Here is a 26566-nt window from a genome sequence, read left to right on the forward strand (position 1 = left end):
GCAGGCCGGCGTTGTGGAACATCTGGCACAGCCGCTGGCTGCTCGCGCGCATCACCGCCATGGGTCTGGAGTGGCCACTTTTGCGCTTATTAGTGTAGGTGCTTAGGCAAATTCTTAGGTGCGTATGATGTCGTAGATGCATTGGAATGGAGGGGTGCCTTTATATGAGTGCAAAATGCGTTGTATTCACATCGTGCTGCCTCTTTGCCCGGTCCTCCCATTACTTCCCTCATGCATTCACACGATGCTAATTGAAGGAGGATGCATCATTGGTCGTTCAACATTTTTGGGAACTGCTACCCTCTCCCTCGTCTTCATTAATGTCGTATCGTGAATTGCGTCGCCCACTGTCAAATCGAATAGTACTGCACCACCCCACTAGTGATTCACACGGGTCATCCAAAAGAACCATTTGTGTTCAAGAGATGCACAAATCTTGCTCTCACTTTGCATACGGGTGTTCTATCTGAAACCATCATGTTTGTTGTGAGAAGCTCTGGTTTGTGAGAAGCATATACCCAAACCTTCCCCAAATAGGACAAAAACTTTACCACGGCATGTTGATGCCGCTCCATGATAGCATGCCAAGTTTCATGAATTTCAGACGAGTTTTGGATTTACTAGAATTTATAAACCAGGTATCTCAATGTTTGCGGCCGAGTGACGGTGGCACGATGCTTGACATTCATTCCCATTTCTTGCATGGGACCTAAGCATGCACCCAAGGACCAAAGATTTGACTTTCAACCAATTTATATGCACCGGAGCATGTGCATGTAGTTCAAATTTGAATTATGCACATAAATGCATTCAAAACTCAGTTAATGCATAAAAATGTCCAAATCAACCCCGAAAAAACACAAAAAATAACACAACACTCCTGTTGTTCTATGTTGACACGAGAAAAAATTTGAAAGAAATAAGAGGCAATGGATATCGTTTCGCCCCCAAAGTTGGGGCGTTCGCTACCAAAACCATCATGCTTATTGTCAAAAGCTCTCGTTTGTGAGAAGCATATACCCATACGTGCCCCAAATGGGACAAAAACTGTACCATGGCATGTTGATGCCGCTCCATGATAGCATGCCAAGTTTCATGAATTTTAGACGAGTTTCAGATTTACTAGAATTTAAAAACTAGGTATCTCATTGTTTGCAGCGGAGTGATGGTGGCCCGGGGCTTGACATTCATTCCCATTTCTTGCATGGGACCTAAGCAAGCACCCAAGGACCAAAGATTTGATTTTTTTTCAACCAATTTATATGCACCGGAGCATGTGCATGTAGTTCAAATTTTAATTATGCACATAAATGGATTCAAAACTCACTTACTGCATAAAAATTTCCAAACGAACCCCGAAAAATCACAAAAACTAACACAACACTCCTTTTGTTCTATGTTGACACGAGAAAAAAATTTGAAACCAATTAGAGGCAATGGATATTGTTTTGCCCCCAAAGTTGGGGCGTTCCCTACCGAAACCATCATGCTTGTTGTGAGAAGCTCTGGTTTGTGAGAAGCATATGTACCCAAACCTGCCCCAAATGGGACAAAACTTTACCACGACATGGCGATGCCGCTCCATGATAGCATGCCAAGTTTGATGAATTTCAGACTAGTTTTGGATTTACTAGAATTTATAAACCAGGTATCTCAATGTTTGCGGCCGAGTGATGGTGGCATGGTGTTTGACATTCATTCCCATTTCTTGCATGGGATCTAAGCATGCACCCAAGGACCAAAGATTTGATTTGTCAACCAATTTATATGCACTGGAGCATGTGCATGTAGTTCAAATTTGAATTATGCACATAAATGCATTGAAAACTCACTTAATGCATAAAAATGTCCAAACGAACCCCGAAAAATCACAAAAAATAACACAATACTCCTGTTGTTCTATGTCGACACAAGAAAATTTTTGAAAGTAATAAGAGGTAATGGATATCGTTTCGCCCCCAAAGTTGGGGCGTTCCCTACCGAAATCACCATGCTTGTTGTGAGAAGCTCTGGTTTGTGAGAAGCATATACCCAAACCTGCCCCAAATTGGACAAAAAGTTTACCACGGCTTGTTGATGTCGCTCCATGATAGCATGCCAAGTTTCATGAATTTCAAACAAGTTTTGGATTTACTAGAATTTAAAAACCAGGTATCTCAATGTTTGCGGGCGAGTGACGGTGGCACGGTGCTTGACATTCATTCTCATTTCTTGCATGGGACCCAAGCATGTACCCTAGGAAAAAGATTTGTTTTTTCAACCAATTTATATGCACAGGAGCATGTGCATGTAGTTAAAATTTGGATTATGCACATAAATGCATTGAAAACTCATTTAATGCATAAAATTTTCCAAACGAACCCTAAAAAATCACAAAATAACACAACACTCCTGTTGTTCTATGTTGACACAAGAAAAAAATTGAAAGCAATTAGAGGCAATGGATATCTTTTTGTTCCCAAAGTTGCGGCGTTCCCTACCGAAACCATCATGCTTGTTGTGGGAAGCTCTGGTTTGTGAGAAGCATATTCCAAAACCTGCCCCAAATGGGACAAAAACTTTACCACGCCATGTTGATGCCGCTCCATGATAGCACGTCAAGTTTCATGAATTTTAGACGAGTTTTGGATTTACTAGAATTTAAAAACCAGGTATCTCAATGTTTGCGGCCGAGTGACGGTGGCATGATACTTTACATTCATTCTCGTTTCTTGCATGGGACCTAAGCATGCACCCAAGTAAAAAGATTTGTTTTTTCAACCAATTTATATGCACCGGAGCATGTGCATGTAGTTCAAATTTGAATTATGCACATAAATGCATTGGAAACTCAATTAATTCATAAAATTGTCCAAACGAACCCCGAAAAATCATGAAAAATAACATAACGCTCCAGTTGTTCTGTGTTGACACGAGAAAAAATTGAAAGCAATTAGAGGCAATGGATATCTTTTCGTTCCCAAAGTTGGGGCGTTCGCTACCGAAACCATCATGCTTGTTGTGGGAAGCTCTGGTTTGTGAGAAGCATATTCCAAAACCTGCCCCAAATGGGATAAAAACTTTACCACGCCATGTTGATGCCGCTCCATGATAGCATGCCAAGTTTCATGAATTTTAGACGAGTTTTGGATTTACTAGAATTTAAAAACCAGGTATCTCAATGTTTCCGGCCGAGTGACGGTGGCATGGTGCTTGACATTCATTCCCATTTCTTGCAATGGACCCAAGCATGCACCCCAGGAAAAAGATTTGTTTTTTCAACCAATTTATATGCACCGGAGCATGTGCATGTAGTTAGAATTTGAATTATGCACATAAATGCATTGAAAACTCATTTCATGCATAAAATTGTCCAAATGAACCGTGAAAAATCACAAAAAATAACACAACACTCCTGTTGTTCTATGTTGACACAAGAAAAAAAATTGAAAGCCATTAGAGGCAATGGATATCTTTTCGTTCCCATAGTTGGGGCGTTCCCTACCGAAACCATCATGCTTGTTGTGGGAAGCTCTGGTTTGTGAGAATCATATTCCCAAACCTGCCCCAAATGGGACAACAACTTTACCACGCCATGTTGATGCCGCTCCATGATAGCATGCCAGGTTTCATGAATTTTAGATGAGTTTTGGATTTACTAGGATTTAAAAACCAGGTATCTCAATGTTTGCGGCCGAGTGACGGTGGCACGGTGCTTGACATTCATTCCCGTTTCTTGCATGGGACCTAAGAATGCACCTAAGAAAAAGATTTCTTTTTTTCAACCAAATTATATGCACCTGAGCATGTGCATGTAGTTCAAATGGGACAAAATTTGTACCATGGCATGTTGATGTTGTTCCATGATAGCATGCCAAGTTTCATGAATTTCACACGAGTTTTGGATTTACTAGAATTTCAAAACCAGGCATCTCAATGTATTGCCGGCAATCAACGGTGCCCCGGTGTTTGAAATTCATTCCCATTTCTTGCATGGGACCTAAGCATGCACCCAAGGAAAAAGATTTGTTTTTTCAACCAATTTATATGCACCGGAGCATGTGCATGTAGTTCAAATTTGAATTATGCACATAAATGCATTGAAAACTCACTTAATTCATAATATTGTCCAAACGAACCCCGAAAAATCACGAAAAATAACACAACACTCCAGTTGTTCTGTGTTGACACGAGAAAAAATTGAAAGCAATTAGAGGCAATGGATATCTTTTCATTCCCAAAGTTGGGGCGTCCCCTACCGAAACCATCATGCTTGTTGTGGGAAGCTCTGGTTTGTGAGAAGCATATTCCAAAACCTGCCCCAAATGGGACAAAAACTTTACCACGCCATGTTGATGCCGCTCCATGATAGCATGCCAAGTTTCATGAATTTCAGATGAGTTTTGGGTTTACTAGAATTCAAAAACCAGGTATCTCAATGTTTGCGGCCGAGTGACGATGGTAGGGTGTTTGACTTTCATTCCCATTTCTTGCATGAGACCTAAGCATGCACCCAAGGACAAAGATTTGATTTTTCAACCAGTTTATATGCACTCGAGCATGTGCATGTAGTTCCAATTTGAATTATGCAGATAAATGCTGAGTCTAATAGTTGCATTTGCACTCATGCATCATGTCTAGAGTTTCTGAAATTTCAATTGAGGTTTGTTGAAACCCGCAGAAAGCAGTTCAAAAATAATCAGCATTTAGTTCTCATCAAATGAGTCCAAGGAAATGTTTCTGTTACCGTGTGAAAATATTAGTAAGAGGTAAAATTCAAATCAATATTTTTGGAATCACAGAAATATTTTTTTGGGCCTTTGAATTAAATCAATGACGTATTTGAGTTGGATTTATTTCTGTTATATAAGAAATAAAGTTCAAATATTTTTGTAAGTTGCCTGTGACCTTGGACCAGTTTTTGAGCTCACATAACAATTTACAGAAAGTTTAAAAAAATTATTTGATGTTTTAAATCAAATCAAAACAAATACAGAGAAATAGAAAAGAGAAATAAAAGACAGAATAGAGGGAGAGAGAGGAGCCTCACCTGGGCTTACCTGGCGGCCCATCAGAGGCCCAGTCCACTGGCCTCTACCAGTCACCACCTACCTCCCGCCAGGAGGACAGCGCGCGCGTGGCCGCCGCACGCGAGCACGCGCCCCGCCACCTCCTTCTTCCCGTCGCTACCCCGACGTGTCTGGACGACGCCACGCATGACCCCAGACCCTCGCGCCGACTCCCTTGTCCTCATTCCCTCCTCTCTCTCGCTCGACACCTCGTGCCCGAGCTAGCTCGCCGACGCCGATCACCGTACCCGTGGCCACCAGCCACCCCTCGCCCTGCCGCTGAGCCAAGAAGCACTGCCATGTCTTCCCCGTCCTCTCCATCGACCTACACGATGCCAGAGGCCCTGCTTCATCGCCACCATCGTCGTCTTCGGCCTCGGCCTCTGTGTATCACCGTCATCAAATTCACAGCAACCAACGCTTCCCCGACCCTGCCGTCTGCACCATCCCCCTCTCTGTGAGCCCATGGTTCTTTCCCCTCCTTTCTCGCTGTCGTTCCGACACCCTAGCACCTAGACCGTGCTAGCCGAGCTCTAGCCGCTGCTCGTCTTGTCGCCGCTGTGGCCTGAGCTCGAACGGGTCGCGCCCGTGCACCGCGCTAAGCTCCTGGTGACCCTAGGAGGCTTCCTAGCACTTCACTTTGTTGACCCGCTCCACAACGCTGTTTTGCTGAGGTCCGAACTCCGGCTACTGCCGCGAGCTCCATTCCGGCGAGCTCCGGCCACCCCAGCTCCAGCCGCTGCCACGAGTGGATGCAGGTGAGTCCCAACTCGGCGTAGGTGCCCTCGTTCGCCCATTTGGTTGTCGGAGATGCAAACGCGAACGTCTCCGCCGTCTCTGGTCAACTTCGCTGGGTTTGACCCCGGTTGACCGTGGTTTGACTGGCCTGAGCCTATGACAGGTGGGCCCATGCCCCTGTTTGTTTAGCATTAGGATTTAATTAGTGTTAACTAATTTAGTTAGTTAGATGTGACACTGACATATGGGTCCCACTGGTCAGGTTTGACCTAGACCGCACGGTTGACCTGCTGACGCAGTGCTGACGCAATGCTGACACGGTAATGCCTTTTCTGGATTTATGCTTATTCAAGAAATTCCATAAAATGACTTAAACTTCAAAAATGGATAGAAAATAATATATAACTCCAAATGAAAAAATATCAGAAAAATCCAATCTATCCATCTGTACCATTTTAATGCATGTTAGAACAACTTATGGCTACTATTTGGGACAAATCATTTAAAGGGCATTTAAACTTTCACATATGGAGTTGAATTTGAATATTTGATTGAAACCAACTTCATTTAATTTGGTTGCTAGATGCATTAGTTCAAATCACATCAAATTGCCATGTCATGGTCATGCATGATATTGTCGCATTGCATTGATTGTGTTTTTTCTCTGTTGCCGGTGTTTGTCCCATCTTAGTAGACGTGGTTTCGACGATGAGTTCGATGATGCCGATGAAGAGCTATACTATCTTCAGAAGTGCCAGGCAAGCAAAACCCCCTTGTTCATTCTGATACGATCCCACTCTCTCGCTTCCGCCCTCTTTTACTGCATTAGGACAACAACAATTCAACTATTACATGCTGCGGTAGTTGAACCCCTTTCCTCTGCATGACCTATCATTGCCACACTAAATAGATGAAACCCACTAGCATGAGTAGGAGTTGTTTGAGCCCTAATGTGCCTACTCATTCATGCTTGTTTGTCATGCCTGTTACTGCTTAGAGTTGAGTCAGGTCCGATTCATTGGGAATGAATTGGAATGTGGTGAACATGTCCTACTGTTGAGAGCTAAGTGTGTGAACACGATTTGGGTTGTCTCATTGAAGCCGTCCTCGGGAACTGAGTTCTATGTTTTTGATCCATGAACAACTACTACCACACATTGGGCCCTGAAATATGACCCCGCTCGACTTATTAACCGCCCCTGTCCTCTGTCCAGGAGTTGCAAGTAGTTTCTGGTGTTTGTAGTATGCTGGAGGCCGTGCACAGCACTGACCCGAGGGGTGGGCTGTGATGCGGTCGGCACATGGCTCGGTGTACTGAGTTGCCCGTTTGGTGCCTAGGGAACCCTGCACACATCATTTGGGGCCGTAAGTGGAAACCTCGGTCGGACTCCCTTCGGATGGATCCTGAATAGGCGATAAACCTGGACTAGGGACTTGTGTGGTTTAGTCAGGTTGTGGTGTAAACCCATGTCGGCTTTCACTTGAAGTCTGCCGAGCACATCTCGTGTACAGACGCTAAGTGGTGGAAAGATCTGTGAAGAAGTACACTCCTGCAGGGTTATAAATGATCTACTCGAATAACCGCATCCGCGGTAAAGGACCTCTGGGTTGCCTATACATTTCATAGACAAGTGAAAGTGGATACTCTAAAATGCGCAAGATAAGCGTGGGTGCTATGGATGGCCTTCTCGTAGGGAGACGGGAGCGGATACATAGTGGTGTATTGATATGGTGAATATGTGGACTCATGTGCGCCACCTCAAAAGAGTTACTTGCAGTCGTAGTTCAGGATAGCCACCGAGTCAAAGCTGGCTTGCTATAGTTAAACTCCACCACCCCCTTTGTTGATACTGATGCATATGTAGATAGTTCTGATGTAAGTCTTGTTGGGTACATTTGTACCCACGTTTGCTTAATTTATGTTTTTGTAGAGAGACTTTAGTCTCGCTAGTAGTTCCGTGTGGACTTCGACATTTAGCTTGTTACCTCAGCTACGATCTTGTGCCCTCGACAGAGTCTTGTAGATAGTCAGGATTCTCAGCCTTTTCATTTGTAGTTGTCTATACTCAGACAAGTTAAGCTTCTGCTTTTGCTTGTTGCTTGTATGACTTGAATGCTGGGTCATCAGACCCATGTTTGTAATATCTGGCACCTCGGAGCCTAATGAATAAATACTTTGAGTTGTAGAGTTTCGTTGTGATGCCATGTTGTATTTGCACGTATCGAGCATATTGTGTGTATGTTTTGAAATGCTTGGTATGTGTGGGATCCGACAATCTAGTTGTTTATCCTTGGTAGTCTTTCTTACCGGGAAATGTCTCCTAGTGCTTCCACTGAGCCATGGTAGCTTGCTACTGCTCTGGAACACTTAGGCTGGCTGGCATGTGTCCTTCTTTGTTCCTGTGTCTGCCCCTTTAGGGAAATGTCATGCGGTGTCTACCGGAGTCCTTTTAGCCAAGCTGCTACAGCCCGGATTCACTCGACGATGACCGACACGTTCTTTGCTGGGTCATGTATGCCTGTCCCTATAAGTTAGTGCCACTTTGGGTTTACGACTAGTCATGTCGGCCCGGGTTCCCTATCATATGGATGCTAGTGACACTACCATATACGTGAGCCAAAAGGCACAAACGGTCCCGGGCCAGGTAAGGTGGCACCCATGGGAATACCATGTGTGAGGCCGCAAATTGATATGATGTGTTACGTGCTAGATTGGTGTGACTTAGGATCGAGGTCCTGACAGCTTTGGTATCAAAGCCTGACTGCCTATAGAATTAGCAAGCCAAACTGGTTGAAGTTGAGTCTAGAAATATTTTAGTTATATAAGGGAATTGATTGTGGAACGGAACGTAAGGCTCTTTTTACTCCTTATACTTTATGCCCTTCTGATCTGAGTCAGCCTCTTCTTTTCTACGGGGATTAAGAACTAGGCTTCTCATCTTTCTATCAGGATCACGTGTTACTAATCTATAGACACTTATGATTGTTGGTCTCAGGCCTAAGTTCCGTTCCTACTACTTTTGTGTGTTGGGAGTTGTTCTCGGAACCTTGATATTGTGATGTTGAGTGGTTATGCCACCATTTTGCAGGATGTCTCAAATATTTTGAGCAATTACAGCCGTTATGCTGTCCAAGTTATCCCATGTTTCTAAATAGTCTGATGCATTTGCAAATCCCTTTTTCCCGTTCTCGATGTTCCTTTCGGCCAGTTTAACCACACTAATTAGTGTGTTGAGGTACTTTATTGCCTCGACATATATGTTGGAGCTATTATTATGACCCTAGGTGTCATAGAGGATCACCTAGCAATCTAGCCATATTTCATAATCCTAGTGTGATGATTCTGGCCATCATTCTCGAAAGCATCCCGTGATGCCATTTAGTTAGTAGGCATTCTATTTCTGGGTTCTTGAACCCTAGATTCACCCTACTTACGTCATGTTGATAGTGTCTGCTAGTTCCTTTAGGTTATTAGTAACCTTTGCGATAGTCCTCGAGGTCCGTGGTATTCTCCTCTTCCAAATACCATGAACTACTTCTGGCAGAAGTTCCTCGTTGAATCGAAAGATCACAACCAGAGTGCTCTTGATGAGTTCTCGATTCCATGTTGTGACTCTACCAGTTCTACCTTTATGCATGGATTATCCAGAAGAAATATGTTGAATTCATTTGACATGCTAATCTATGCACCCACAACTCAGAAAATCGTATGTTCCTTTCAGTTGTCCCTCTTTAGTTCTTTTCTAACCTTCGTCTATCAGTTGCTAGTCAAGAGTATGCGTGCATTCGTTCATCGATGCCTATTATTCTTGTGGTCCATCAAGTCATTCTATTCCAGAATGACCAGGAGAAATAGACTCTGGTACCTTATCCATTTCCAGGATTGGGTCGAAGCAGTTGTATTCGACAGATCAAAATGCCAATCCAGCTTTTGTTCTATTCTACCCTGGATCATTACCATCTTATGCCAAGAATGTCATGGGAATTGCACATCGTCTTATGAATTCTTGATACAGTGATACTTCTCGCCATCATTATTCATTCCTCGGTCTCCGTGTTGCTGTGACTGGAATGCCGACAAGTGAACTATGATGTGTGAAATCAATACTCCTAGCAATTTGCTTGGTAGTTAATGGACAATAACTTCATTCTTCGCATTTGGTTATTGAATCATCATTCTAAGATTGATCGTGCTACCTAGTCCATATTTCTGGTGCACTCCTCGATCAATCAGTTAGGGTTGTGCTAATCCCTCCCTCTTTTGATCATATCGTCTTGCTTTGAAAAGCAAGATTGTTCTCGAGCTTAGAGACATATCAGTAATTCATGATTTTCCGGATACCTTCTCGGAAGTATTACCAGGTTGTCACCTGACTGCTATGTTGATTTCATGATCAAGTTGTTTTTTCTATAAACCACCCTTTCTCCAAGGATCTGTGTTGGATACTCCTGAACTAGTCAGATAAGCTAAACAATGACTTGGAGAGTTGGAAGATAAAAGCTTTTCTAACTCAGTTCATTCCAAAGGGGTATCCTTGAGTGTGTGTGTGTGTGTGTGTGTGTTGAAGAAAGATAGTATCCTCATTGATTGATCCTTGTGATTAGTTGTCGGCGCTATTGTCTTATCCAATCTTTGATTTGAGTGTGGGCTATCATCAAATCAAATCAGAACCAAAAATAATCGTAATGTTGTCTTACTCGTGGTTGATCCCTCGAGCATACACCATTACATCTTTTGGCCTGACCAATACTATCACATTGTTCACATAATGGTGGAAGTCCGGTGATATGGAAATTCCGATGAGTTGTTGTTGAGCCCATCAACAACATTTTGTCTCCTACATGATTCATGTTGAACATCAAGCTAGTGTTGGAAACTTTTGTAAGCATTATTTTGGTGTTCCGTTCATGAAGCCCATGGTTGGATGAAAGAAGTGGCTTCCTCTAATTCATGTGCATTTGATGCAAGTTGCCGTCGTGAATTTGAGAAAGTCAATGTTGCTTCCTCTGGAATCATCCCAAGTCAGTCATGCATATGTGCGAAGTATTCTGTGGTTGGGAGACTTGCAACCTTCATTCTATTTGTATCCCTAGCACAGTAAACCACTGATTGAGTTGTTCAAGAAAAAGTAGTTTGTTGTGTTAATTCTAGATCATGCACAAGACTCCGATATCCTCGATGATGGTTCCCAACCAGAACTCAGTAGTGTTTTGTTGTAAAACTACTATATAATCATGCTTGTCTGGGATAGGGTGTTCACATATGTGTAGCAAAACCAGCTCATGTTTTGGAGCTTACTACCATAGTCCATTTCCCGATAATCTCGCAACGTTATCACGTCGACTTGTGTTGCAAAATTTCCTTTTCAGGCACGTGGATGTCTGAAGTATCCCTTTACCAACCAGATCTGAATCTCAGGCAGATATGATGGTTGGAACATTCCCAACATTTGCATTTTGTCCCGAGCTTGCACCGCCATTGTACCAAATCCCCATGGGCTTCCCTTCTCAGTAGTTGCTGTCCGGGATCATCTTCCAAAGTGGACTTACCATGGGTCCCATCCATTTATGATGGTAAGTAATAATCATCCATTGCGTTGTCTTCAACAAGGTAGTCCACATCATCCATTCTAGTCTGAGTATGCCTATCTGTTGAACTCCGCCAAACGATTGTTGGTGAATTGCCTTAGCCTGGTATGAAGAGTTTCAGTGATCCTTGTATCAAAAGTAATTCTTTTTGCTACTTAAGGGAATAATTCTACGAGTCACCTCTGCTAAGGTGCCCCATTATGGAATCAAGGCAAGTATTTCCTCGCTATCTTGAAACCATGCACCATCTCCTTCAGCGTGGAATTTTTTCCTACCCAATTGAATGTTCGTCATCTACTTCCTTCCCTCGTTCCAGATGTGTGTTTTATGCCTCAACTCAAGAGATGTTCTTACGTCTCACTCGATGAGTTGATCTTGAGTGCTCGATCTTCGAGGAGATCGTTTTCTGTAGAGTCTCCTTCTGTCGTCATCGTGTTGGATAAAGATCTCGAAAGCAAAGACGTCAAGCTCAGTTTGAAGCAATGAATCAACATCTTCGAGAAGGGCAGTTGGATCATGAAGTTTGTGATAGTTTGTGACCCCTTTCCTCTTACCACACGTCTTGAATCTTGGGATGAGATTCTTGTTTAATGGGGGTGAGTTGTCATAGCCCTAGAATATCTGAGTGTAATAGTTGCATCTGCACTCATGCATCATGTCTAAAGTTTCTGAAAGTTGAATTGAGGTTTCTTGAAACCCTCAGAAAGCAGTTCAAAAATAATCAACATTTAATTCTCATCAAATGAGTCCAAGGAAATGTTCCTGTTACTCTGTGAAAATATTGGTAAGAGGTAAAATTCAGATCAATGTTTTTGGAATCACAGAAATATTTATTTTGGGCCATTGAATTAAATCAATGACATATTTAAGTTGTATTTATTTCTGTTATATAAGAAATAATGTTCAAATATTTTTTTTAAGTTGCCTGTGACCTTGGACTAGTTTCTGAGCTCACATAATAATTACCGAAAGTTAAAAAAAATGATTTGATGTTTTAAAACAAATGAAAACAAAATACAGAGAAATAGAAAAGAGAAATAGAAGACAGAAGGCAGGGAGAGAGAGGAACCTCACCAAGGCTTACCTGGCGGCACAGCCCACTGGCCTCTGCCAGTCACCACTGATACATCTCCGTCGTTTCTATACTTTTGATTGTTCCATGCCAATATTATACAACTATTATATACTTTTGGCAAGTTTTTATACAATTTTTGGGACTAACATATTGATCCAGTGCCCAGTGTCAGTTCCTGTTTGTTGCATGTTTTTTGTTTTGCAGAAAATCCATATCAAACGTAGTCCAAACGGGATAAAAACTGACGGAGATTTTTTTGGAATATATAAGATTTTTGGGAAGAAGAATCAGCGTGAGACGATGCCCAAGGGGACCACGAGGCAGGGGGGAGCACCCTGACCCTTGTGGCCACCCCGTAAGGCAGTTGGTTCCCTTCTTTTGCCGCAAGAAAGCCAATATCCTGATAAAAATCGTGTCCAAAATTCAGCCCAATCGGAGTTACGCATCTCCTGGAATTTAAGAAACGGTGAAAGGGTAGAATCAGCCAACGCAGAAACAGAGAGAGACAGAGAGACAGATCCAATCTCGGTGGGGCTCTTGACCCTCCCATGCCATGGAGGCCATGGACCAGAGGGGAAACCCTTATCCCATCTAGGGAGAAGGTCAAGGAAGAAGAATAAAAAGGGGGGCTCTCTCCCCCTCTCTTCCAGTGGCGCCGGAACGCCGCCGGGGCCATCATCATCACTGCAATCTACACCAACAACTTCACCGCCATCATCACCAACTCTTCCCCCCTCTGTGCAGAGGTGTAACACCTCTTTTACCCATTGTAATCTCTACTTAAGCATGGTTCTCAACGCTATATATTATTTGCCAATGGTGTATGGCTATCCTATGATGTTTGAGTAGATCTGTTTTGTCCTATGGGTTAATTGATGCTCGTGATTGGTTTGAGTTGCATGTTTTATTATTGGTGCTGTCCTATGGTGCTCTCCATGTCGCGGAAGTGTGAGGGATCCCTGCTATAGGGTTTGCAATATGTTCATGATTTGCTTATGGTGGGTGGCATGAGTGCTAGAAACACAGACCCGAGTAAGTAGGTTGTTTGTGTATGGGAATAAAGAGACTTGATGCCTTATAATGCTATGGTTGGGTTTTACCTTAATGATCTTTAGTAGTTGCAGATGCTTGCTAGAGTTCCAATCATAAGTGCATATGATCCAAGAAGAGAAAGTATGTTATCTTATGCCTCTCCCTCAAATAAAATTGCAATAATGATTACCGGTCTAGTCATCGATTGCCTAGGGACAAATAACTTTCTTGTGTGACAACAAGATCTCTACTAAAACTAACTTAGTTGTCTCTTTATATAAACAACCCCTACTTTTTATTTACGCGCTCTTTATTATCTTGCAAACCTATCCAAAAATACCTACAAAGTACTTCTAGTTTCATACTTGTTCTAGGTAAAGCGAACCTTAACCGTGCGTAGAGTTGTATCAGTGGTCGATAGAACTTGAGGGAATATTTTTTCTACCTTTAGCTCCTCGTTGGGTTCGACAAACTTACTTATCGAAAGAGGCTACAATTGATCCCCTATACTTGTGGGTTATCAAGACCTTTTTCTGGCACCGTTGCCGGGCAGTTATAGCGTGGGGTGAATATTCTTGTGTGTGTGCTTGTTTGCTTTATCACTAAGTAGTTTTTGATGTTCTAAGTTGTTCTCTATCTTTAGTTATGGATATGGAATGAAATACCCAAAAAATTAGGTTTACTTGCTACTCATGGAGATGGGGAACCTCCTAAAACCCTCGATGCTCATTATGTCAAAGATATTAAGTACTACTTTGATAATCCTGGGAAAACCCCATTCAACTTTATAATGGGAGTAACGTTGGATCAACATGAATACTTTAGGGATTATCGCTTGACTCAAAAAGGGAAACTATTAGGGGATCAAATTTATATGTTGCATTTGTATGCTCGGCAACTATGCTTGAGATGTGATTATACTTGTTGCTCTAGGATGAAGGCTCCACACCTTCCCTTTTCATGTGAATTTAATGATGATGAAACCATGGCTTCTTATGCTAGTGGTATATATTATTATTATGATGTGGAACCAATAGAAGAATTTGTTGCTTTTATGGGTGCTTATGAAATTGAATCTTTGTTTAAAGAGTTTGAATATTTTGGTGATTCAGTTTATAGACCTGAAAATTTAGCTATCCTTAAATATTGCTATGACAATTATAAATACAATTATGATATTGATGAATTTATTGAGAAAGTCTCCGTTGTCCGAGAAAAGACTAATATTTTGCAGGAGCCTATGGAAGAAGAAATTGATGAAACTGTGAGCTCATTGTATGAAAAAGATGATGAGGAGAGCGAAGAACAAAAGGAGGAAGAGCGGATTAGCTACCCGTGCCCACCTTCTAATGAGAGTAACTCTTCAACTCATACATTGTTTAATTTCCCTTCGTGCTTACCGAAGGATGATTGCTATGATGATTGTTATGATCCCGTCGATTCTTTTCAAATATCCCTTTTTGATGATGCTTGCTATGCTTGTGGCCAAGATGCCAACATGAATTATGCTTATGGAGATGAACTTTCTATAGTTCCTTATGCTAAACATGAAATTGTTGCTATTGCACCCACGCATGATAGTCCTATTATCTTTTTGAATTCTCCCAACTACACTATATCGGAGAAGTTTGCCCTTATTAAGGATTATATTGATGGGTTGCATTTTACTGTTGCACATGATGATTTTGATAGATATAATATGCATGTGCTTGCTGCTCCTACTTGCAATTATTATGAGAGAGGAACTACATCTCCGCCTCTCCTTGTTTCCAATATGATGAAATTGCAAGAAATTGTTCATACTATGCATTGGCCTTTACTATGTGTGCATGAATTGTTCTTTTACGACATGCCGATGCATAGGAAGAGAGTTAGACTTTGTTGTTGCATGATATACGTTACTTTGTGCTCACTACTAAATCACAAATCATTGTTAATTAAAAGTGGCTTTGATATACCTTGGGATCCGGGTGGATCCATTACTTGAGCAATATATGCCTAGCTTAGTGGATTTAAAGAAAGCACTGCCAGGGAGACAACCCGGAAAGTTTAGAGAGTCATTTATTTATGTTGAGTTCTTTTATATAGTTTTAAAACAAAAAAAATATAAAGAGGGGAACCCAAAACTTTTCAAAAAGGAAAGTGAAAGTGAGGGAGACAAGCATTGTTGAAGTGGGGGAGCTACTTGAACTTTGTTCATGCTCACGGAAACTTTGTGAATCTTGATTACAGAAACTTTTCAACAAAAATAATTATCCCCTTGTACAATTCCATTGTATTAAAAAAATAATGTGCCAACATTTGCCTTTAGGATGTTTACATTGCTTGTTGGTTTGTTCGGTGCAAGACAGAAACTTTGGCTGTACTGCGCAATTTTACATTTTTTACTGGAACGTCAAACGGGTCTGAAACTTTTTGCATTGTCTTTATATACAAAGTTTTCATTTTTAGTAATTTTTTCAGAATTTTTGTAGTACCACAAGTATGGTGAATGTTCAGATTACTACAGACTGTCCTGTTTAAGACAGATTCTGTTTTTGATGCATAGTTTGCTTGCTTTGATGAAATTATCAATTTCTATCAGTGGATTAAGCCATGGAAAAGTTATATTACAGTAGCTAAAATGCAAAAACAAAATATTAATTGTCTTGCAACAGTACTTAGAGTAGTGATTTGCTTTATTATACTAACGGATCTTACCGAACTTTCTGTTATGTTTTGTGTGATTGAAGTTTTCAAGTTTTGGGAGAGATCAAGATGGATCAAGGAATAAGGAGTGGAAAGAGCATAAGCTTGGGGATGCCCGAGGCACCCCAAGGAAATATTCAAGGACTCCCAAGAAACCAAGCTTGGGGATGCCCCGGAAGGCATCCCCTCTTTCTTCTAACAATCATCGGTAATTTTACTTGGAGCTATATTTTTATTCGTCACATGATATGCGTAAATCTTGGAGCGTCTTTTGCATTTAGTTTTCACTTTTCTTTGACGCACCATGCTGATATGAGATAGTCCTTAGTTTGTTTATGGAATTCTCATGACACTTCACTTATATCTTTTGAGTATGGCTTTATAGAATGATTCATCTGCTTCACTTATATCTTTTGAAGTTTGGATTGCCTGTTTCTCATCACATAGAAAACCGCCATTTGTAGAATGCTCTTTTGCTTCACTTATATTTGTTAGAGCCTGGGCATATCTTTTGTAGAAAGGATTAAACTCTCTTGCTTCACCTATATCTATTTAGAGAGATGACATGAATTGGTCATTCACATGGTTAGTCATTAAATCCTACATAAAACTTGTAGATCACTGAATATGATATGTTTGATTCCTTGCAATAGTTTTGCGATATAAAGATGGTGATATTAGAGTCATGCTAGTGGGTAGTTGTGGATTGTAGAAATAATTGTGTTGAAGTTTGTGATTCCCGTAGCATGCACGTATGGTGAACCGTTATGTGATGAAGTCGAAGCATGAGGTATTTATTGATTGTCTTCCTTATGAGTGGCGGTCGGGGATGAGCGATGGTCTTTTCCTACCAATCTATCCCCCTAGGAGCATGCGTGTAGTACTTTGTTTCGATGACTAATAGATTTTTCCAATAAGTATGTGAGTTCTTTATGACTAAGGTTGAGTCCATGGATTAGACACACTCTCACCCTTCCGTCATTGCTAGCCTCTTCGGTACCGTGCATTGCCCTTTCTCACCTCGAGAGTCGGTGCAAACTTCGCTGGTGCATCCGAACCCCATGATATGATACGCTCTATCACACATAAGCCTCCTTATATCTTCCTCAAAACAGCCACCATACCTACCTATTATGGCATTTCCATAGCCATTCTGAGATATATTGACATGCAACTTCCATCATCATCCTGTACATGACTTGAGCATCATTGTCATATTGCTTTGCATGATCGTAAGATAGCTAGCATGATGTTTTCATGGCTTGTCCATTTTTTTATGTCATTTCTACTCTAGATCATCGCACATCCCGGTACACTGTTGGAGGCACTCATATAGAGTCATATCTTTGTTCTAGTATCGAGTTGTAATATTGAGTTGTAAGTAAATAGAAGTGTGATCATCATCATTATTAGAACATTGTCCCATGTGAGGTTATCAAAATAAAAGTGGCCAACGAAGCCCCAAAGAGAGAGAGATGGGCGAAAGAAGCCTACAAGAAAGAAAAAAAGAAAAAAAGAGAGAAAAAAAATAAAAAATGAGAGAAAAGAGAGAAGGGACAATGTTACTATCCTTTTACCACACTTGTGCTTCAGAGTAGCACCATGTTCTTCATATAGATAGTCTCTTGAGTTATCACTTCCATATACTAGTGGGAATTTCATTATAGAACTTGGATTATATATTCCAACGACGGGCTTCCTCAAATGCCCTAGGTCTTCAGGAGCAAGCAAGTTGGATGCACACCCAATTAGTTTCAGTTTGAGCTTTCATACACTTATAGCTCTTAGTGCATCTGTTGCATGACAATCCCTACTCCTCGCATTGACATCAATTGATGTGCATCTCCATAGCCCGTTGATTAACCGCGTCGATGTGAAACTTTCTTCCTTTTTGTCTTCTCCACACAACCTCCACCATCATATTCTATTCCACCTATAGTGCTATATCCATGGCTCACGCTCATGTATTGCGTGAAAGTTGAAAAGGTTTGAGAATGTCAAAAGTATAAAACAATTGCTTGGCTTGTCATCGGGGTTTTGCATGATTTGAATATTTTGTGTGGTGAAGATGGAGCATAGCTACACCATACGATTTTGTAGGGATAACTTTCTTTGGCCATGTTATTTTGAAAAGACATGATTGCTTTATTAGTATGCTTGAAGTATTATTGTCTTAATGTCAAATCAGAGACTATTGCTTTGAATCATTCGTGTCTTAATATTCATGCCATGATGAGATTGCATGATCAAGATTATGCTAGGTAGCATTCCACATCAAAAATTATCTTTTTTATCATTTACCTACTCGAGGACGAGCAGGAATTAAGCTTGGGGATGCTGATACGTCTCCGTCGTATCTATAATTTTTGATTGTTCCATGCCAATATTATACAACTTTCATATACTTTTGGCAACTTTTTATACTATTTTTGGGACTAACATATTGATCCAGTGACCATTGCCAGTTCCTGTTTGTGGCATGTTTTTTATTTCGCAGGAAATCCATATCAAACGGAGTCTGAACGGGATAAAAACTAACGGAGATTTTTTTGGAATATATGTGATTTTTGGGAAGAAGAATCAATGTGAGACGATGCCCGAGGGGACCACGATGCAGGGGCGCGCCTGGGGCCCTTGTGGCCACCACGTAAGGTGGTTGGTGCCCTTCTTTTTCCGCAAGAAAGCCAATGTCCGGAAAAAAATGGTGTCCAAAATTCAGCCCAATCGGAGTTACGGATCTCCGGAAATTTAAGAAACAGTGAAAGGGTAGAATCACCCAACGCAGAAACAGAGAGATAGATCCAATCTCGGAGGTCCTCTCGCCCCTCCCATGCCATGGAGGCCATGGACCAGAGGGGAAACCCATCTCCCATCTAAGGAGAAGGTCAAGGAAGAATAAGAAAAAGGGGGCTCTCTCCCCCTCTCTTCCGGTGGCGCCGAAACGCCGCCTGGGCCATCATCATCACCGCAATCTACACCAACAACTTCACCGCCATCATCACCAACTCTTCCCACCTCTATGCAGCGGTGTAACCCCTCTTTTACCCACTGTAATTTCTACTTAAACATGGTGCTCAACGCTATATATTATTTCCCAGTGATGTATGGCTATCCTATGATGTTTGAGTAGATCTGTTTTGTCCTATGGGATAATTGATGATCGTGATTGGTTTGAGTTGCATGTTTTATTATTCGTGCTGTCCTATGGTGCTCTCCGTGTCGCACAAGTGTGAGGGATCCCCATGTCGGGTTTGCAATATGTTTAGGATTTGCTTATGGTGGGTGGCGTGAGTGATAGAACCATAGACCCGAGTAAGTAGGTTCTTTGCGTATGGGAATAAAGAGGACTTGATGCCTTCTAATGCTATGGTCGGGTTTTACCTTAATGATCTTTTGTAGTTGCGGATGCTTGCTAGAGTTCCAATCATAAGTGCATATGATCCAAGAAGAGAAAGTATGTTAGCTTATGCCTCTCCCTCAAATAAAATTGCAATAATGATTACCGGTCTAGTCATCGATTGCCCAGGGACAAATAACTTTCTTGCGTGACAACAAGCTGTAACATCCCAAATTTTCAATTTGGAATGTTATACACTAGATCATCATGCATAGCATATTTTCTTGCATTTTGGTTGATCCTAGAAATTTCACGCAACTCAAGGACCCTCGGAGAGAGTTGGAGATTTCGTTATTTTCATATTTGAGAGTTTTCTCGAAGTTTGAAAATAGGATCATTTGATTTATTTATTTTATCTTCAATAATTTTTCCGGTGTCAAAAATATATGAGAGAGGGAATAATATGACTTTCCCAAATTTAGGAAAAATGAAGATTTAATAAATAGATCAATTTTTGTTTGCCGGAGTTTTATTTGCATTTTATTTGGATAGGGAAAAATGCGCGTTTTCGAAAATTGCATTTTAGGTCCGGAGAAAATTTCATTTTGTTCGGCTCATTTTTAGGAGTCGGGAAAAATTTACTTTAGATTTTTCGGAGTTTGTTTAGATCTCTTTTTGTTTTTTTTTCTTTTTTTCTTTTTCTTCTGCGCGCTGAACCGTTAAAAAAACTATTCGCAGGCCAGCCGGGCCAAAGGCCCAAGCCGCCGCAAGCCAAGCAGCCAGCCAAGGCCATCGCTAGCCGCCGCCTCTCTCCTGTACCGAATCCTAGTAGGACTTTGGTCCTACTTCCGTATATTCCTTTTCTATTTCTAGATCTTTTCCTTCCCTCTTTTCTATTCCTATTCCTAGTCTAATTCCTTGCCCTCTACCCCAAGTAAACCCCTCCCCTCCCCAATATAAATACCCAAGCACCCCCCCTCTAAACACATCAAATTACAAGCCTCTCTCAACCCCAAGCACTCCACCGCACCCCGCGCCCTAAGCCGCCGCCCGCGCCCTACGCCGCCGCAGCCTTAGCCGCCGCCGCCGCAGCACCTAGCCGCCGCCGCACCTTGCCGCGCCGCCCCACGCCCACGCCGCCGGAGCCCCTCGCCGGAGGTAGCCCCGCGCTACATCTATTCTTTTCATCGGATCGTTTTCTTCTAATCGTTCCGATTCTTCTTTTCTGATTCGTTTTCTTTCCGGTTCTTCACCAAACCGTTCCGGTGTTCTAGATCGGTTTTTCGTTTCGGTTTTCTTCTCCAAAACCCTAGATCGGATTCGTTTTCTTCTCCGATTTAGTTGCCTTTGGACCGTTCGCCGGACCGTTCGTCTTAACGAACGTGATCACCGGATTCTTCTAGGTTAACGAACGTCCGTTCGTTTAACCGTTCTTCTTTTTCTTCTCGTCGGATTTATTCCGCGTCTTTTCCGCGATCACGATTTCAGATCCGATCTTCTTTCTAGTCTTTCTTTTCGCTCGTTTATCGGAATCAGGTGATTCAAGCGCCTGGAGTTTCGTTTCGAAACCGCCGTTCCGTCTAATCAACTTAAACAAGTTTTTGCCCCGGTAAAATTTGACCTAGTTTCAACTTGCTAGAACCGAGTTGTTTTCTTTCGCCATTTGTTTCTTTGTTCGGTTCTTTCTTTCTTCTCAACCGGAGTTCTTAAATTGAACTTTCTGGTTCGTTCTCTTGTTCGAGTTTTACCTGTGCATTAGATGAGTACTTATTGTATGCTTGTTGTTTGTCTACGATAGATTACCCGGATTGCGCCGCTTGTTACTTCGAAACCCTAGGACTCGCGGATCATCAGCAAGGCAAGTAACACTTTGATCATACCGTTTCTACAACCCATGTTTTATTGCATTAGATCAATCCTCTCACATTGCATGATTAGGATCTAATTAAATTGTGGGATGGGAAGTAGATGAGGTAGTACCTATCACCTGTATTACTATGAAACCTTTGGGAGTTACTTCTACGTTTGCTTATTATGCCATGCTATGCTAGTAGACGTGGATTGGGTGAGTGATATCCATGACAGATGTGAGATTGATAATTTTAATGGTTTATCTAAGGTGGCAACTTAAACACACATCTGGGTGGATTGAGGCACCTGATGTCTATCAGGACTTGCCTGTTTTTTTTCGGACCGCCACCCAGGCTCAAAGGGATCATAAGATCTTTCATGCTAGAAACTTCCGTGTGCAGCCACAAGCCATTATGGGCTCTGGCATAGTTGACTAAGTTGTGCGAACTCTTACGAGGTGGACTAGCAGATGTAGAGGTTGTAGGTGGTACGGTCTACCCCACATGTAAGGTGCTAGCGCTTCTGAAAGACTGTGTCTCGGTCATCCGTCTTCTCAAACACCGCGTAGTGCGAGAAACCAAACGGAGGCGATCGAGTCTTGTGGGGAAAAGTGCGCAAACCTCTGCAGAGTGTACAAACTAATCATGATTAGCCGTGTGCCCGGTTATGGACAACTTGAGTATCTAGTACTTGAATATCATTGTGAATCTCAACATGTTACTTCTAATTAATGTTGTTGGGTTTTAATTATTCTTAATGGGGATTGAGAATGATGTCAACCATTCTCAATGTTTCACAACCACCATAATAGTTAAATAAATTTATTCCTTTGCAGTAGGGAAAAATTGGCTTTATGCAAAATTGTAACCATAGAGCTTTCCACCAGCCATATATGCATACAGTATAGCTGTTTCATTCCATTACTCTCTATGTGTTACTTTGCCAGCATATTCCATGTGCTGACCCGTTTTCGGGCTGCAACCTTAATGTTGCAGACTTTTCAGACGACGATTGAGGTGCGTTTAGGTTGTGGCCCTATACTCAGTGATGCCGCTGGAGTTGATGGACCCATTTATCTTCCAAGTCTTCCGCTGTTATCATTATTAGATGTCCTTCAGCCATATTTATTGTAATAAGTTCTTTTTGAGCCATCGATGTAATAAGTGTGTGATTGCAACTCTGTTATAAAACCTCGATGTACTGTGTGGTGTCAGCATTACTGATCCAGGGATGACACCGTAGCACAGTAGACGTGATCCATTCGGGTCAGGTCGCTACACAAGCTCTCCACTAAAACTAACTTAGTTGTGTCTTTATCTAAACAACCCCTACTTTTTATTCACGCGGCCTTTATTATCTTGCAAACCTATCCAAAAACACCTACAAAGTACTTCTAGTTTCATACTTGTTCTAGGTAAAGCGAACGTTGAGCGTGCGTAGAGTTGTATCGATGGTCGATAGAACTTGAGGGAATATCTGTTCTACCTTTAGCTCCTCGTTGGGTTCGACACTCTTACTTATCGAAAGAGGCTAAAATTGATCCCCTATACTTGTGGGTTATCAACCACCTACCTCCCGCCAGGAGGACAGCGCGCGCGTGGCCGCCACATGCGAGCACGCGCCCCGCCACCTCCTGCTTCCCGCCGCTGCCCCGACGCGTCTGGACGACGCCACACATCACCCCGGACCCCCTCGCCCACTCCCTCATTCTCATTCCCTCATCTCTCTCGCTCGACACCTCGTTTCCGAGCGAGCTTGCCGACGCCGATCACCGTACCCGTGGCCACCAGCCACCTCTCGCCCTGCCGCTGAGCCCAGAAGCACCGCCGCGTCTTCCTCGTCCTCTCCACCGACCTACACGACTCCGGAGGCCCTGCTTCATCGCCACCATCGTCGTCTTTGGCCTCGGCCTCCGTGGATCGCCGTCGTCAAATTCACGGCAACCAACGCTTCCCCGACCCTGCCGTCTGCATCATCCCCCTCACTGTGAGCCCGCGGTTCTTTCCCCTCCTTTCTCGCTGTTGTTCCGACACCCTAGCACCTAGACTGTGCTAGCCGAGCTCGGGTTGCCGCCAGCCTTGTCGCCGCCGTGGCATGAGCTCGAATGGGTCGCGCTCGTGCACCGCACCGAGCTCCAGGTGACCCCAGGAGGCTTCCCAGCGCTTCACTTTGCTCACCCGCGCTCCACAACGCCGTTTCATTGAGGTCTGAAATCCGGCCATCGCCGCGAGCTCCATTCCGACGAGCTCCGGCCACCCTAGCTCCACCCGCTGCCCCGAGTGGATGCGAGTGAGTCCCAGCTCTGCGTAGATGCCCCCGTTCGCCCTTTTGGTCGTCGGAGATGCAAACCCAAATGTCTCTGCCATCTCTGGCTTCGCTGGCGACAATCCGCGGGTCAAATTTGGTGGGTTTGACCCCGGTTGACCGGGTTTGACTGGCCTGAGCCTATGATAGGTGGGCTCATGCCCCTGTTTCTTTAGCATTATGATTTAATTAGTGTTAACTAATTTAGTTAGTTAGATGTGACACTTACATATGGGTCCCATTGGTCAGGTTTGACCTGGACCAGTCAGTTGACCTGCTGACGCAATGCTAACGCAGTAATGCCTTTTCTGGATTTATTCTTATTCAGGAAATTCCAGAAAATGACTTAAACTTCAAAAATGGATAGAAAATAATCTATAACTCCAAATGAAATAATTTATATATGAAAAATTATCAGAAAAATCCAATCTATCCATTTGTACTATTTTCATGCATGTTAGAACAACTTATGGCTGCTGTTTAGTATAAATCATTTAAAGGGCATTTTAAACTTTCATATATGGAGTTGAATTTGAATCTTTGATTCAAACCAACTTCATTTAATCTGGTTGCTAGATGCATTAGCTCAAATCACATCAAATTTCCATGTCATGATCATGCATCATATTGTCGCATTGCATTGATTGTGTTCTTTCTCTATTGCCGGTGTTTGTCCCCTCTCAGTAGACGTGGTTTCGACGATGAGTTCGATGATGCCGATGAAGAGCTATACTATCTTGAAAAGTGCCAGGCAAGCAAAACCCCCTTGTTCATTCTGATACGATCACACTCTCGCGCTTCCACTCTCTTTTACTGCATTAGGACAACAACAATTCAACTATTACATGCTGCGGTAGTTGAACCCCTTTCCTATGCATGACCTGTCATTGCCACACTAAATAGATGAAACCCACTAGCATGAGTAGGAGTTGTTTGAGCCCTGATGCGCCTACTCATTCATGTTTGTTTTTCATGCCTGTTACTGCTTAGAGTTGAGTCAGGTACGATTCATCGGGAATGAATTGGAATGTGGTCAACATGTCCTACTGTTGAGAGCTAAGTGTGTGAACACGATTTGGTAAAGGTAGAGGTGAGACACCATGTAGGAGTACATGGTGGGTTGTCTCATTGAAGCCGCCCTCAGGAACTGAGTTCTGTGTTTGTGATCCATGAACAACTACTACCACACGTTGGGCCCTGAAATATGACCCCGCTCGACTTATCAACCTCCGCTGTCCTCTGTCCAGGAGTTGCAAGTTGTTTCTGGTGTTTGTAGTATGCTGGAGGCCGTGCGCAATGCTAACCCAAGGGATGGGCTGTGATGCAGCAGGCACATGGCCCGATGTACCGAGTAGCCCATTTTGTGCCTCGGGAACCCTGCCCACATTGTTCGGGGCCGTAAGTGGAAACCTCGGCCGGACTCCCTTCGGATGGACCTGAATAGGTGATAAACCTGGACTAGGGACTTGAGTGGTTAGTCAGGTAGTGGTCTACACCCACGTCAGCTTTTGCTTGAAGTCTTCCGAGCACATGCTGTGTGTAGACGCTAAGTGGTGAAAACATGTGTGAAGAAGTACGCCCCTGCAGGGTTATAAACGATCTATTCGAATAGTCGCGTCCGTGGTAAAGGACCTCTGGGTTGCCTATACAGTTCATAGACAAGTGAAAGTGGATACTGTAAAATGCGCAAGATAAGCGTGAGTGCTATAGATGGCCTTCTCGTAGGGAGACGGGAGCGGATCCATATTAGTGTATTGATATGGTGAATATGTGGACTGGGGTGCGCCACCTCAAAAGAGTTACTTGCAGTCATAGTTCAGGATAGCCACCGAGCCAAAGCTGGCTTGCTGTAGTTAAGCTCCACCACCCCCTTTGTTGATACTGATGCATATGTAGATAGTTCTGATGTAAGTCTTGCTGGGTCCATTTGTACTCATGTTTGCATAATTTATGGTTTTGCAGAGAGACATCAGTCTCGCTAGTCATTCCGTGTGGACTTCGACATTTATCTTGTTACCTCAGCTACGATCTTGTGCCCTCGGCAGGGTCTTGTAGATAGTGAGGCTTCTCATCCTTTTCATTTGTAGTTGTCTATACTCAGACAAGTTAAGCTTCCGCTTTTGCTTGTTGCTTGTATGAAATGAATGCTGGGTCATCAGACCCATGTTTCTAATATCTGGCTCCTCTGAGCCTAATGAATAAATACTTTGAGTTGTAGAGTTTCATTGTGATGCCATGTTGTATTTGCACATATCGAGCATATTGTGTGTATGTTTTGAAATGCTTGGTATGTGTGGGATCCGACAATCTAGTTGTTTATCCATGGTAGTCTCTCTTACAGGGAAATGTCTCCTAGTGCTTCCACTGAGCCATGGTAGCTTGCTACTGCTCCGGAACACTTAGGCTGGCCGGCATGTGTCCTTCTTCGTTCCTGTGTCTGTCCTTTCGGGGAAATGTCACGCGGTGTCTACCAGAGTCCTGTTAGCCCAGTTGCTATAGCTCGGATTCACTCGCTGATGACCGACACGTTCGTGGCTATGTCATGTATGCCTGTCCCTGTAAGTTAGTGCCACTTTGGGTTTACGACTAGTCATGTCGGCCCGGGTTCTCTGTCATATGGATGCTAGCGACACTATCATATACGTGAGCCAAACGGCGCAAATGGTCTCGGGCCAGGTAAGGTGGCACTCGTGGGAATACCATGCGTGAGGCCTCAAAGTGATATGATTTGTTACATGCTAGATCGGTGTGACTTGGGATCGGGGTCCTGACAAATGCATTGAAAACTCACTTAATGCATAAAAATGTCCAAACAAACCGCTAATTCCAATTCTTTTATGATCACTGCAGATAAAAGGTCTAGCAATTCAAACACTGTCCATGGCTGATGTGACCCCATTATGT

Source organism: Triticum urartu, chromosome 6A (genome assembly GCF_056163025.1).
Source record: "Triticum urartu cultivar PI428250 chromosome 6A, HENAU_Tu73, whole genome shotgun sequence".
Taxonomy (NCBI): Eukaryota; Viridiplantae; Streptophyta; class Magnoliopsida; order Poales; family Poaceae; genus Triticum; species Triticum urartu.